Below are 12,645 nucleotides of genomic sequence, written 5' to 3'. Positions count from 1 at the left end.
AAGACTCCTTGGTTTTTGGTTTTTTTTTTCTGTTGATCTTTGTTGCTTCCAGCAAAAAGAGCGAAGATTTATTTTGAGACTTACAGATCATTACAATATTGGTAGTGTTGCATCTTCGTGTGGTTGTGACTTGTCACTGTGAGTTGTTGCTTCCAAGGAGACAGATTCAGCTCGACAGGAGGAAGACAGTGTCATATCTCATGACATATTTCTCTGCACAATGGGACATATATGAGGAGTGAGGACCCCAACACAGATGGCTTAAGCCTGTAATCCTTTTATGTCTTCTCTCAGGCAAGCATGGGCACTTCAGATCATCTCTGGGGCATGGATCAGACAGGGCTTTCTGTTTCTGTAACCATCAAGGGGCAATTGCTACCCCAATAGGTCATTGAACCAGCTCATTCTGCCACAGTCCGAAGGATGGATTGCTTGAGGTCTGGCATTATTCATGCTGGGATGGGTATGAATAAATCCTGTGCTCCAGTGTGTAAACTGTTTGCATAGCAGAGGTTGGAAAGGTAGTGTTGCCCCTCCTCCCCCTGTCAATGTTGCATGAAGGCTTTGCATTACCCTGAAGGTGGAAATATTTGAGCTTACAAGAATCGAGGTGCTGAAGGTGAATGGACTCTGACAGTCAGTAGCAAAAAGCATGAATGCTTTTCCATGGATCACCTGTACTGGGGGATCCTATGGCTACATGCTGGGGTTTCTCTGGGTTTGCCCAAGTGCTCTTGCTCAAGGAGGGGTACATGTGCTCAGGTACCTCCGCAGTGTGATGCCAGAATTCATCTGAGGTTGAGGAGGTCTGCACACAGGAACCAGGGTTGCAAAGCCAGTTCTAAAGTTTGTTCCATAGTTTAAATTTATTGAGTTGATCCTGCTGCTGGATATTTATTAATTTTTTTGTCTATGGATATTTTCTGCTAGGTTCTCTTCTCTGTATAATGGGCTTGTACCACAGTGGTCTATAGGAGCTGATCTCAGCAGGAAAGGACCTTTTTGGTATTGTCAGGTAGCTTGAAAACTTCACTCATAGAAGTGTGCTGCCCCTTCCTTCATCAGCCCTTGTTCAGCTTTCACCAGTCACCAACTGCCATAACTGAGCATTCCCTGATGCTATGGAGTTTGGATGACAGACCAGTTCCCAATGGCCAAGTCACAAATGGCTCTTCTGTCAGTACTGGGAACCTTTCTCTGGGGCTGCATGAGCCAAGGAGGGCTTGTTCCTTGCTGGGCCATCCTGACCAGATTGCAGTGAGCTGAGCTAGGAAAGTGCCTCCATCTGTTGCATCTCTTCTCAAACTGCTGGTCCTCAAACACAATATTGAGTAAAGTGGCAAATGTTGGTGAAACACTTTGGAATTGTGAGCTGGGATCAACACTGAGGTTTATTAGAAACGTGTAAAATACTTTGACCTTCATAATGCTGAGCCTCTTTCTGCTTTCACTAAAAGTGGCTGCAGAGCTCCCACTGACCTCAGCTGGGCAGGACAGATCCAGAAGTGCAACACTTGTCTTGCTGCCTTGCTCAGAGTGGTGTCAACAGCCTGGTTCTGGCAGGTAGACAAAGGAGGAGTCCCATAATATGCAGGAAAAATTATTAATAAGCTTTGTAATGTGTTATTGTAATGACCAGCTGTTTGGGTTTTGCCTTTGTGTGTCCATGTGCAGGTGCTCTATTTTATCTCCTCCTCTCCCTCCCCAGCCAAGGTAGCGCAGACAGAGACATGTTTCTTGCATGTGCAGAAGCTTTGGGGTTAATGTTGGTATCTAATGAAGGAGTAGGGGACTGTGGGCCATGACAGTATTACTTGAGGCTTTGCATGAGCACACAGATAGGCCTGGATGAAAGAAGACATCTTCACTACAATAGAGATCACACCAGCCAGAGGAGCAGCTAATATTACAATAATTGCTAAAATTACAGTAGTGTATTTTCTGAAGGTGTAATGGGAGATGAATGTTGGGCAGCAGAGGTGCAATGGACCTGAATCATCTGTGGTGGGTGATTTATTGAATGGAGCTCTGTGTGTGTGGTGAGAAGCTGGATCTGCTCTGTGGTTTTCTAAAGAACTGTTGTGGCCAGCATAATCTTATTGCTGCAGTGTCCTCACCAGCTCAATGCTCCATCCATCCAGAAGCCAGGTGATAAGACAGGATGCTCTGGCCAGGGACATTTGCCCCTGTCAGAATCACTCCAATCACCCTGGGTGTTTTCCAGTAGCACCTGTGTGCAAGAATGCAGGTGCTGAGTTGCATTTCCAACCTTGCTGAGAGCTACTAGCTGCACACTGGAGTTTGACACTGTAATAATAGATTTCTTTTGTCAAATGAAATTAATCTTGGATTATCTGCTTCACCAATCCAAATACAGGCTCCTATATTAGCATCCACTTTCCTTAGATTCCTTAGGCTTGAATCTTTCAGGAAATAGATGCAAATTGGAAAACCTAAGTTAACTGTGGTTGTAAATCCCAGCCACATCATACGTGCGCTGGCAGGTAGAGAATAGCTTTCAAACCATTTCTCACAAATTGAGAGTGAGTGCTGCACTCCTGTACATTTTATTAAAGCTGTGGTGAGAAACACGCTTGCCAGTACAGTGCCCCTGTACTTGAAACAACCACTCCCATTTAAAGAACAAAAAATGTTCTCATCTACCTCCAGCCAGTGGCATCCAGATTAACTTCTGCCCTCTGAATTGACACACAAAACTTTGTAAGGAGTCACTCAGAGCTCAACATATCTGACACAACCTTACTATGTCAAGAACTCTACAGGGAATCAGAGGAGCACTTTGCTCTGCCTCTCCTTATCCCTGCCCCCATTGCCTGTAAAATAGGGCTTCTAATTGCCTGTAAAATTTGGCTGGTTGGTGATGCCACAGGGAGAAGGTGTGAGTGGATGTGCAGTGAGGAGTGTCAACACTGTGTATAGTGCAGAAGTGTCTGAGCTACTGAAGAATCATTCACAACTGGAAGGAGGATTGCCAGGGTGAAGTCTTCTGGGGCCTGGACCATTTGGATGTGGAATGACCTGGCATAACTTTCTGGATCAGCTGAGAAAGTCTGTCCTTTGCTCTGCTGTGTGGATGTTTAACCCCATTATCTGCACTGCATCATTGCTGAGTGTCAGACATATCCCAATTGCCTGAGATTTAATTTCAGGAAATGCTTCTGCTTTCTTGGTTAGGTTGGTTGAGGTTTTTTTTCTTTTTGCAGTTCAGATGACATTCTTTCAACTGAAGCTTTAGAAACTCCAGAAAGGTAGTCCAAGCATGATTTTAAAACATGCTAGGAGTGGAAATGCAATTAAGGTACCTTAACCTCCTTTACTCTGCCCTGCAGCAATGCAAAGGAAAGCAATTTGGTTTTAAAGGTTATTGTAATCTAGAGCTTTAAACTCTTTACATGCCTTAATCATTACTGAGTGGTTATTGAAGAAGTTTACCTTCATCACACTCATAAACAACTGCTAAGTCAAAAGTGCCCTTTACATTTTTATTAGACAAACAGCACAATAATAATGGTCACTGTGGCCATTTTGTGAAAAACTGAGGCAAGTATCAGTCAGCAGATGAAATAAGGAGAAGTCTCAGCTGTTGCTGTTAAATGGAGATAGTCATGCCAAGCACAGGTACTATGCTCGTTACCTTTTTTAGCTTCATCTGAAGAAGGAAAGCTGTTATATTGTAAGGTATATTTCAACACAAACATGTTTCAGGAGCTCCCACTCCTGCTCAGATTGGTGCTCCTGGAGGCTACTCACACATTTAATGTGAAGACTGACATACATGTTTTAGTAGCATGAGAGCTGGGTCTGTCTTCTCAAAGCTTCACTTTCCTTCTATTTTAAGCACAGACACAAAGGACCAAGGAAAGGGTTTTTTGTCAGGTGTGCAGCAGGGCTGATTTGCTTGTCCCATATTGGGCTGCACACCCCGGATAGCTGCTGCCAGCCTGTCCTCACCTCATCTGCCACCAATTCGCCAATATGATTTGTAGGTTGCACAGGACCACACAAGAGAAGAGTATGCCTCTTAAGTTGACTTACTTTAATGAGATGGAGAGCTTGGAGTGAATGGGTTTTCTTTTTTTGTAAAGATCTTGTGAAACAAAGAAGAACCTGCTATCTTTTTCTGAGAACAAGGTTTTTAATTTTTGGTTTGGTAAAGGGAAATTCTTCATGTGACATGAAGGCTTTTATCTCTGTGCCTTTGCTACAATAGATCTTCCTGTGAGCTAGAGGATGAGGATTTCAAAACCTGTCACTGTTGGTCTTGCCCATTATTTATGGTGTGAGGAAAGCTGACTCAATTGCATGCTTGGAAGTTTTCCACCTTTGTAGGAAGGGAAGGACAGAATTCCATGTGGATCTGTGCTGCTGCAAAGCCTTGTGCTGGCTGTGTGTGAGCTGTGGTTGTACACCTGCAGCTTGGCTGTGCTGGGCAGGGGGTTCGCTGCACATGGCCCTGCTTAGCAGGTGCACAGTTTTGTTAGTGCCTGATCTGACACTTCATTTGGAAAGCATTTGCTGTCCTCTCCTGACAGCGTTTTTTGATCCATATTTTTTTTATAGCTGGTATAATCTGAAAATCAAGTACTTTTGGCAGTTTTCATAGCTCCATATAGTATACTGTATTCATCTGAGCAACTGCCATTTGTTTTTAATCTGTCCAGATCCAATTATTTTAAATGTCCACAGGTGAAGCATTAGAGACCATGTGTTCTTTCTGTTTCAAAAAGGAAATTCTTTATCTGCCATGGTTGGAGGTGGGAGCTCAGTTCCTGGTCATCCAGTGGCATGTGATGTGACAATCACTTCTCTGTACTTTGGTTCTCTCATATGTGCGGTAATACTCCACCACTCCTCCATTTATAACAGGGCTGGAAGTCTACAGTGTGCTTAAGGTGACCAGGAGAGATTCACCTCTGACCTCTGTCATTAGTTTGGTTCCACTGGAGAACAAAAGTTTATTCAGTAGTTATCTTCATTTTGAAAGTAAAAGCAGTGATAGTGGAGTTTTCTTTAGCAGGTGTGGTCTAGGTAGGGACAGTTAATGAAAGTGAGGAAAAAGGGGACAAATAAATGTTTGTTGCTCAGTGTTTCTCAAATGATTTGTATTGCCAACACAACGTGAAGGGATGAAATTAATAAAAGTCCAAACTCTTTCTTACACTTGCCATGCAGGTGCGCAGAGGTAATAACGGTAATGGTGTTAAATTGGTATAATTGCATTGTATGATTGTTTTAAGAGGCTGGAAAAGAGCTCTTGGCTATAAAGGGTTAGGATGCTCAAGGAATGCAAGAGAAAGATTCCTTTTGCCTGAAGTCATAGCTGCATGTTCAGCATCTCTCTAATCCTCTTCTCCTCCCTGGACTGTGTTTCTTGACCTCCTTGGGGGATTTTGATCCACAGGTAGAAACCCCAAATATATTACTTGGCCATAACTGCCTGTGGGGGATACACCAGTTAGAAAATCCTTCCCTGTGGAAACAGGGCAATGGCTGGAGAGAGACAGAGGAACCAGACTTTTTGGCATGGATGTCCCCACCATGAGTTGCAGCCTCTGGTTGGCTGATAGAGAATTTCTCCTCTCCAAAATTTCTGAGCAAAAGTTATTACTGTCTTTTTAGGGGCTATTTGGTGATACTTAGAAATAAAGCTTGTCATCTCAGCTGTAAACAATTGTCACCTCAGTCAGTGGCAGTCACCTCTCTGCCAGAGAGCAGAACTGAGGCCATGGAGACAGGACCATCTCCTTGCTCCCAGACATTTGTGCCAGCTCAGCCTGGGAGCTCACAGCAGCAAGGTGGAGAGATGGGCTTGGGCTATGTCCCTTGGTGCCAGCAGAGCCCTCAGCCAAACCCCATTAGGCTGTTGGGACACTCTGTAAGAGGCAGTGGCTTTGCCTGCCTCTGAAGGAGTGAGCAGGACCAGGCAGCTGTTGGAAACGCCATCACCTCTGCTGGCTGCCTGTGAGGAGACCAGTGAGTCCTTGGTGTGGGCACTGGGCTGGCTGGAGGAGGCACCCACCCATACAGAACAGACAGGGCCCATTAAGAGTTAATGTGTGCCATTAGAAAGGAGCAGCAAGAGTTGGAGGGTTCAGAAGGATGGCAGTGGGTGTGAAACACTCTAACATTCCCATTAATTTGAAATGTCTCCTTTCTGGCCAGAAAGAAGTGCCCAGATTTTTTAGTCAATATTAATTTTACACTTGGCACCACAGGAGAGTGTGAACTGCTGAGTTCACAAAGGGCCCATCTAATAAACAGACAATAGAAAATCAGAAAAGCGAAGATTGAGCTCACTTGCCCAGGCGATGAGAGTATAATAACCATGAGGGCTGCAGAGGGCAATGGAAAATTCTGAGCAGTAATGAGGAGTCACAGCAAGTGCCTGTGCCTGGACTCACTGGGCACAAGTAGGAGCCAGGAGAGAAGGTGGGATGGTGCAGCATTGTGCAGGCAGAAGGAAGGCTTGGATCTGGAATGAGAGACAGATGAGGAGGAGGATATCACGTCACAGGTGTACTGTAGGAATGGAGGGCCAGATTAGAAAAGCAAATTGTTCCCCTACAAATGAATCCCAAGCCTGATCTCCATCTAATTTCCTTTAGAAGAGGGTTTGAAATTTTAGATGGGCTCCCACGTGCATGCCTGGTGCCTGTCATCTCCCCTCTGTCCCTCCCTGTTGGATCACCTCTCCTTTAAATGAACCTTTCCTGTCTCCTGGTGGCCTGCAGGATAGCAGACATTGGGCTTTCAAATCTGCTGTGGTTAGCCAAGTGAATACTGCAGATGTAAGAGATGAACTTGATTCCGAGGAGCCGGGTGCTGCCAGCTTTCTAATAAACCCAGAGGAAACTCTCTGGGAAGTGGAGATAATTGTAAGGAAAACAGATTGGTTTGTCAGACCTCTTTGCCTGTTGTCCTCAGCTTTCAAGTAGTCTGCAAAACTAGTTTCTTTTATTCAATCTTGTTGCTAGCACAAGACTTTCCAAAATCAGAACTACTTTATTTCAGACTAATCTGTGTGCACTTAAAGTGTCCAGAGGTCCTTGTGCTCCATGCCTTGGCCTCTCCTTTCTTGCTGGGATAGTAGAGTGCAAAGCTGGATAACAGACTGAGGACTTCATTTCCTGCTGTGGCTGAGCCAATGTTTCAAAATAGATTGATTTTTCTGCAGGATTGTTCTTTTAGCTCCATTCCCTTTTCTTCTTAATGAACACTTTTCATATCTGTGGAATCTGAATTCTACCTCGATTGAAATGGCACCACCGTTATCAAAATTCAAAGCCTGTATCTCAAACCCCAAGCTACTGAAATCCCTGGCAAACCTAGCACCTGGTTAATGAATACATCTTGAGGAGCCCAGATACTTTATTTTCATTTCTGTCACACAGTTAGTGTTTTTGATCTGCCCATTAGAGAAGCAAGGTGAAAGAGTAAGAACTTGCCTGTCTCTGCATTATCTGCATGTGACAAGGTGCCAGTGGCTGCTGCATCTGATCAGCTGTAATACTCAGGACTGATTTCTGGATAGAAAGCCACTGATTTTGTTTAAGATCAGAAGAAGGAAAAGAGGCATGACTTTCCCAGCAGTTGTGATCCTGTCAGTGAGATGAAAAACAATGAAATGCATGGCATGTGAAGTCCTTGGAAAGAGAGGAAATCAAAGCCCTGGTAAAGAAACGGGGGGAAAACAAGTGTGGTTAGACAAAGGAACAAGGGGATACACGTGAAGTGCAGGTGTTGGAGAAATGGGGCAAATAGACTCCTTTAGAAGAATGATAAATTCCCAGAGCCTCTGGTGTGAAAAAGGAAAGGCTTGTGGAGAATTCATAAAATATACTGGGAATGAGGACAGGGATGGGAGATGGGGAAATCTTCCAGAGGCGTGGAAGTAGAGTAGCTGGTTGCAGGGGCCTCCTGCAGCATGAGAGGTCCCTTCTCTCGGGTCATGTGGCACCAACACTGGAGACCTGCTCCTGGGCAAAGGCAGAACCTGTGGGAATGTTGTGGGCAGATGGCAAAATAAATCATAGTGCAGAGACCTGGGCCCAAGCTCATCTGACCCTGCAGCTCCCCCAGTCTGTTCCTTTTCAAGCCTCAGGTGTGTGGCTGAAGTTGTCCAGCCTACAGTCTGAGATGAACAAAGCCCTCATACAATCTGGAGGTTTTACTGGGTTTTCAGTCAAGCTGAAATACAAGTAAATACTCTAACTGCAGCCATCTTTTGCACCCAAATTTGCAACACTCATGAGTATAACCAAAAAACATCTGTTTTGAGGTGTGAGTTAATACCTATTGTGCATCCTTCTGTAGGTGCCTTGCACTTGGTCTGTGCCCTTCCCCTGCTTGCTCTGGGAGACTCGTCCTGGAACTCTTGTGGTGTCAAGTAAGGACTTGGACCCCAAGCAGCTGTGTGCTCCTGGGGATTGGCAAGGCTGGGGGGGCCACTCATGGCACAGGAGTGCAGTACAGTGAGACTTTTTATTTTTTAACCTTTTTTCTATCCCATTTATAAGATATTTGCTTGAAGGTAACTGGTTGTGTTTGTACCATTGGACTGTGCTGCTGTCTGTGCTGATCATGGCTGTATCTGGGGGTGATGGAGGGATGGGGAAGGCAAGTAAAGCTCTGTCATCACAACTTCTGCCCCAACTGTCTTGGCACACAAGTGGAAGTCATCTTCCCATCTGCATTTCTTCAGTGAAGTGACACCTCCTCTTTAGCCCTTAATAACGTGAAGACTTAATAAATGCAACCTTTGACTTCTCCCTTTTCTTTCCTTAAACATGTTACCTTTGTCCATGTGTTTTAGTACCTCGGTGTGGTGGCTGGCAAAGACCACAGCAGGGCCCTGCTGTCTGATGTGATCTCAATCAGGCTGTAAGAGTTGAGGTGAGTGATAATGTGTCTGTTCCGAGATAACCACCCACTTACTAACGTGCTTCATTTGGCCAAATGGCTGGGCAATTAAATTACTTGAAAACACACCCCTTTTGTGACTGCTGCTGCTCTGTGATGGGGGAAGCATGAGGCTTGTTGTAGATCAGTACTGGGCAGATGCCATGTAGTTCCACTGTTGGATCCTGAGTGCAGTGATCACTGTACCTCTTACATTTGTAATGAGGTCCACCCTCCCACACAGGGCACGTGCGAGGGTTTTGTGTAGGAGGATGAGTGTGGGGCTTTATACCCAGCTCTCACTAGGCCTTCTTTCCTTCTGAGCTCCCACTGGCTGCTTGCTGAGGGTGTTGATAGCACCTTCTTGCTCCCCCACTTCTTCACAGAACATAAAACGCTGGCAAAACAGGTTTCTGATTTGGATCCAGAATCCAACATTTGAGCAGTCATGAATGCTCACAGATTGCCAGGACTGGAAGGCTTCACCTGAGGTCTGAGGAACTCAAGTATGAAATAGCTGTATTGCCAAAGGCAGTGTGTAACATTGCTTTTAAAAATTTCTTGGCACCTGAAGCATGGAGGGTGGGTAAATATAACATTAATCTTTAAAAAAAGGTTTGGGAGGATCCAGGAAACCAAGAGCTTGTAAGCCTGGCATTTGTAGTACATAAACTAGTAAAAGCTGTAATAGACAAAAATATGTTAGACAATGAGATAAACACAATCAGTTTGGGAAAAGTCAGTGTGGTTTATATGAAGGCAGGATGTTTGTCTTGCAAACCCCTTGGAGTTCTTTGAAAAGAATGTAGATAAGAGTGAAAGAGCTGGTACTAGATGTCTGTAAGACTCTTGACAAAGTTCAAAGTACCTTATTGGGAACCTGTGCAGACTCTGCAAAGGAGAGAAGGTCCTGAGATGTACAAATAATTGGCAAAGAGATCGGAAACAAGGTGGGAGAATGCTGCCAGGGAGTTCCACAGCTCAGTGCTGGGATTTGTGATGCTGAACCTATTCAGGAATGACCACTGAAAACAGGGAGAGTGAAACTTCAAACTTGCCTGTTAAAATAAAGTTTTTCAAGACAGCAAGGATGATGGTTAACAGTAAAGTATTGTTGAAAAATCCTGAGACTGAATGGCTGACCAGTGAAATGGTGGATGAAATTTCACGTGAATAAATGTGAAATAAGGTATGCAGAGAAATAAGGATTGTTGTGCGTGTAAAATAATGGACTTGGAGTTGATCAAGATCTTGGGGTTAAGTCAGATAACCTTGTGAAAGCATCAGGTCGAGCCTAAGAGAGACAATTAAATGCTAGAAGCTAAAAAACAAAACAACAACAAACAAAAAAACCCAAAAACAAAACAAACAAACAAAAAACCCAAAACCAACAAACAAAAAAACAACAACAAAAAACAAAAACAAACAAACAAAAACAACAGAAAAACACTATTGCAGAGTTTTGGAGTGGTAGTGTTTGGTTTTAGTGTTGTTTTGGTTGGTTGGTTAGTTTGTTTTAATTTTAAAAAGCCTGATGTGCTTTCACTGGGAATACAACATGTCGTTCTGCTTTCTTCATACTCAAGGAGTATACTAGACATGGGAAAATTCCAATAACATCTTCTGTATAGGATTGAATGAGAAATTGTCCTCAGCTTGGAGGAGGCATGTCTGAGAAGTATAGCAAAGGTGGAAGAGCTGTTGACTGCCTTCCCCTACACAAGAACAAGGGGTTTGGCCTTGGTTTGAACCATCATGAACACTCTCATCCCTTCTATTGTCGGGTGATTTTTCTCCTGTACAGCAAAATCATCTCTCCTGAGGAATACTGCTTTCCTATCTGAGTTTCTTTGCTGAAGAGGGAAGACAAAGTCCCTCTAGGTAAAATCTTGTGTGATAATTTATGCATTCATTATGCTGGCCCAGCCTCCAAATAGAGGTTTGGCTGTGGAGGGAGTTTCCTCGCCCAGATGAATCACTCACTGGTATTTATGCCATACATGCATGATAATCCTTTTGATCTTTGTAGGCATCTGGGATTCTTCTGCTTGGGTAACTGGCAGCCAGCCTGGCTCATCACAGCTGGCAGCTGCAAAGGTGGAGACTGGCTAGAAATAGCTGGAAATTGATAGGACCCTCTCTGGAGACCCCCTTCCTTTTGCTTTGAAGGTGTTGCACACTTGATTGCCATGTTTGCTCCGTTGGCTATGGACTGCCCTGTGTCATCTCTGTCCCCACAGCACAGGGCCATCCACAGGAGCTGGTTAACGGGGGAAAGTGAGAATGGGGAGGTTAGAAGGGGGCAGGGCTCAATGTGGACTTAAGAGCACCTGCATAAGCTTACTGGGTGCTAAATATACTGGATTTGCTCTCTGCAAATCCCCATCAATCTGTGACTTAGAGAATCCGGGGAAAGTGTTGGGGTGGACAGTGTTTTATCACTAGCAGGCCAGCCCCCACCTACATTAGCACATGGCCCCATCCAAAGGTCACTTGGGAGGGCTGAGCAGGACTTTTCTCATCGTGTAGGCTTCCTCTCTTTTATGTGCATCATTACAGACATGAGCTCTGCACCTTGTCTCTGTGCAAGCTGTGTGTAATGTTTAGGTCATAAAGATTAAGGCTTGCATTTGCCCCTGGACTTAAGGAGAAAAATCAACACTTATCAGGAAAGTCGGTATAAATGGCTCTTTTCCAGCTCATTCCTCCTTCCTGTCACTTCCCCTTACCTAGTCTTGTTTCTCTGCCACAGTCCTATCAGCACACTATTACTGTCACCTTTAATAAATCCATGTATGAAGTGTGTCTAGCAGAGAGGTGTTTTGGTGGATTTGTATTTGCTTGGGAGTCCTTGGTGCTTTTCCTCTAAGGAAGCTATGGAGAATAAATGGTTTACCAGAGTTTAGAGTGGTGGTGCTGGCGTTATGGAAGAGAGAAGTGGCATGAAGTACCTGAGAAAACAAAATGGTATAGCCAGAATGTTGAAGTGCAATTGAAGTGTGCAGAGAGGAGGGTGGAAGGAAAAAAGATCCTAAGGATAGATTTACCAGCAATTTTAAAATCAGATTTTCCTAGTGTTTGGTTTCTAACAGCTTGTAATCAGCTAATGCTTGTGCTGTCAAAGCAGGTGCTTGACCACCTCTGCGGGTTCCACGTTGTGTGTTTCAGTAACTGGTGGTTTCTGAAAGCCCTGCCCCCTCAGCCATGAGCATGAAAATGGTCGTGGGTACCTTGGTAATGGGGAAAAAACCTGCAGGTTTCCCTTTGGGAAATGTGTGGGCAGAGTGCCGCTGTGTGGTGACACAGAGCACGACGTCCTTGGTACGGGGTGGGGGTTGAAAGAGCATCTCTTTGAAGTTAGTGGAAGGATGTCCGATTTTTTTCCAAGAATTTGGGTTGTGCCTGGTAAAGGAGCAGCACTTCAGACACTTATATTTTGATTGTATATTGTTTTTTCTTCCCTTCTCTCCCCAATAGCCTTTTGACAAAGGTAAGGCAAAGTGTGTTCTTTTCCAGCTGTGTATTAACATCGTGTCTTTCCTCAAGGGACAGGGAACTAAAGAGGTAAGAACAGGACGTGTATAGATCCTATGCTGTGTTCTGAAATCTTGTCCAACCAATTTGTTGCAAATTGTCTCAGTTATGAGAACACAAATTCAGGTACTCAGGGTTGTGCTTTCTTATACCTGTGCCAGCAGTGCCAGAGCTGTACTGTTGTGATGATAC

At 44.4% G+C, this 12,645-nt stretch overlaps 1 protein-coding gene across 2 annotated transcripts in view; it reads left to right on the top strand.

Annotated features, from left to right (window-relative positions):
* LOC138117675 (high mobility group protein HMGI-C-like) overlaps nt 1–12,645 on the top strand; it is a 51,690-nt gene that overhangs the window by 18,074 nt on the left and 20,971 nt on the right. The window contains exon 2 of one of the 2 annotated variants that reach the window (XM_069028204.1): nt 8,834–8,913. The exons of the other annotated variant lie outside the window; for it this stretch is intronic. The gene's annotated coding sequence lies outside the window, so the exon portion shown is untranslated. The remainder of the gene's footprint in view (nt 1–8,833; nt 8,914–12,645) is intronic. 2 annotated transcript variants of the gene reach the window in all.

Source organism: Aphelocoma coerulescens, chromosome 12 (assembly GCF_041296385.1).
Source record: "Aphelocoma coerulescens isolate FSJ_1873_10779 chromosome 12, UR_Acoe_1.0, whole genome shotgun sequence".
Classification (NCBI taxonomy): Eukaryota; Metazoa; Chordata; class Aves; order Passeriformes; family Corvidae; genus Aphelocoma; species Aphelocoma coerulescens.
The sequence above is the reverse complement of the archived record's forward strand: the minus strand, read 5'-3'. Positions and strand labels throughout refer to the sequence as shown.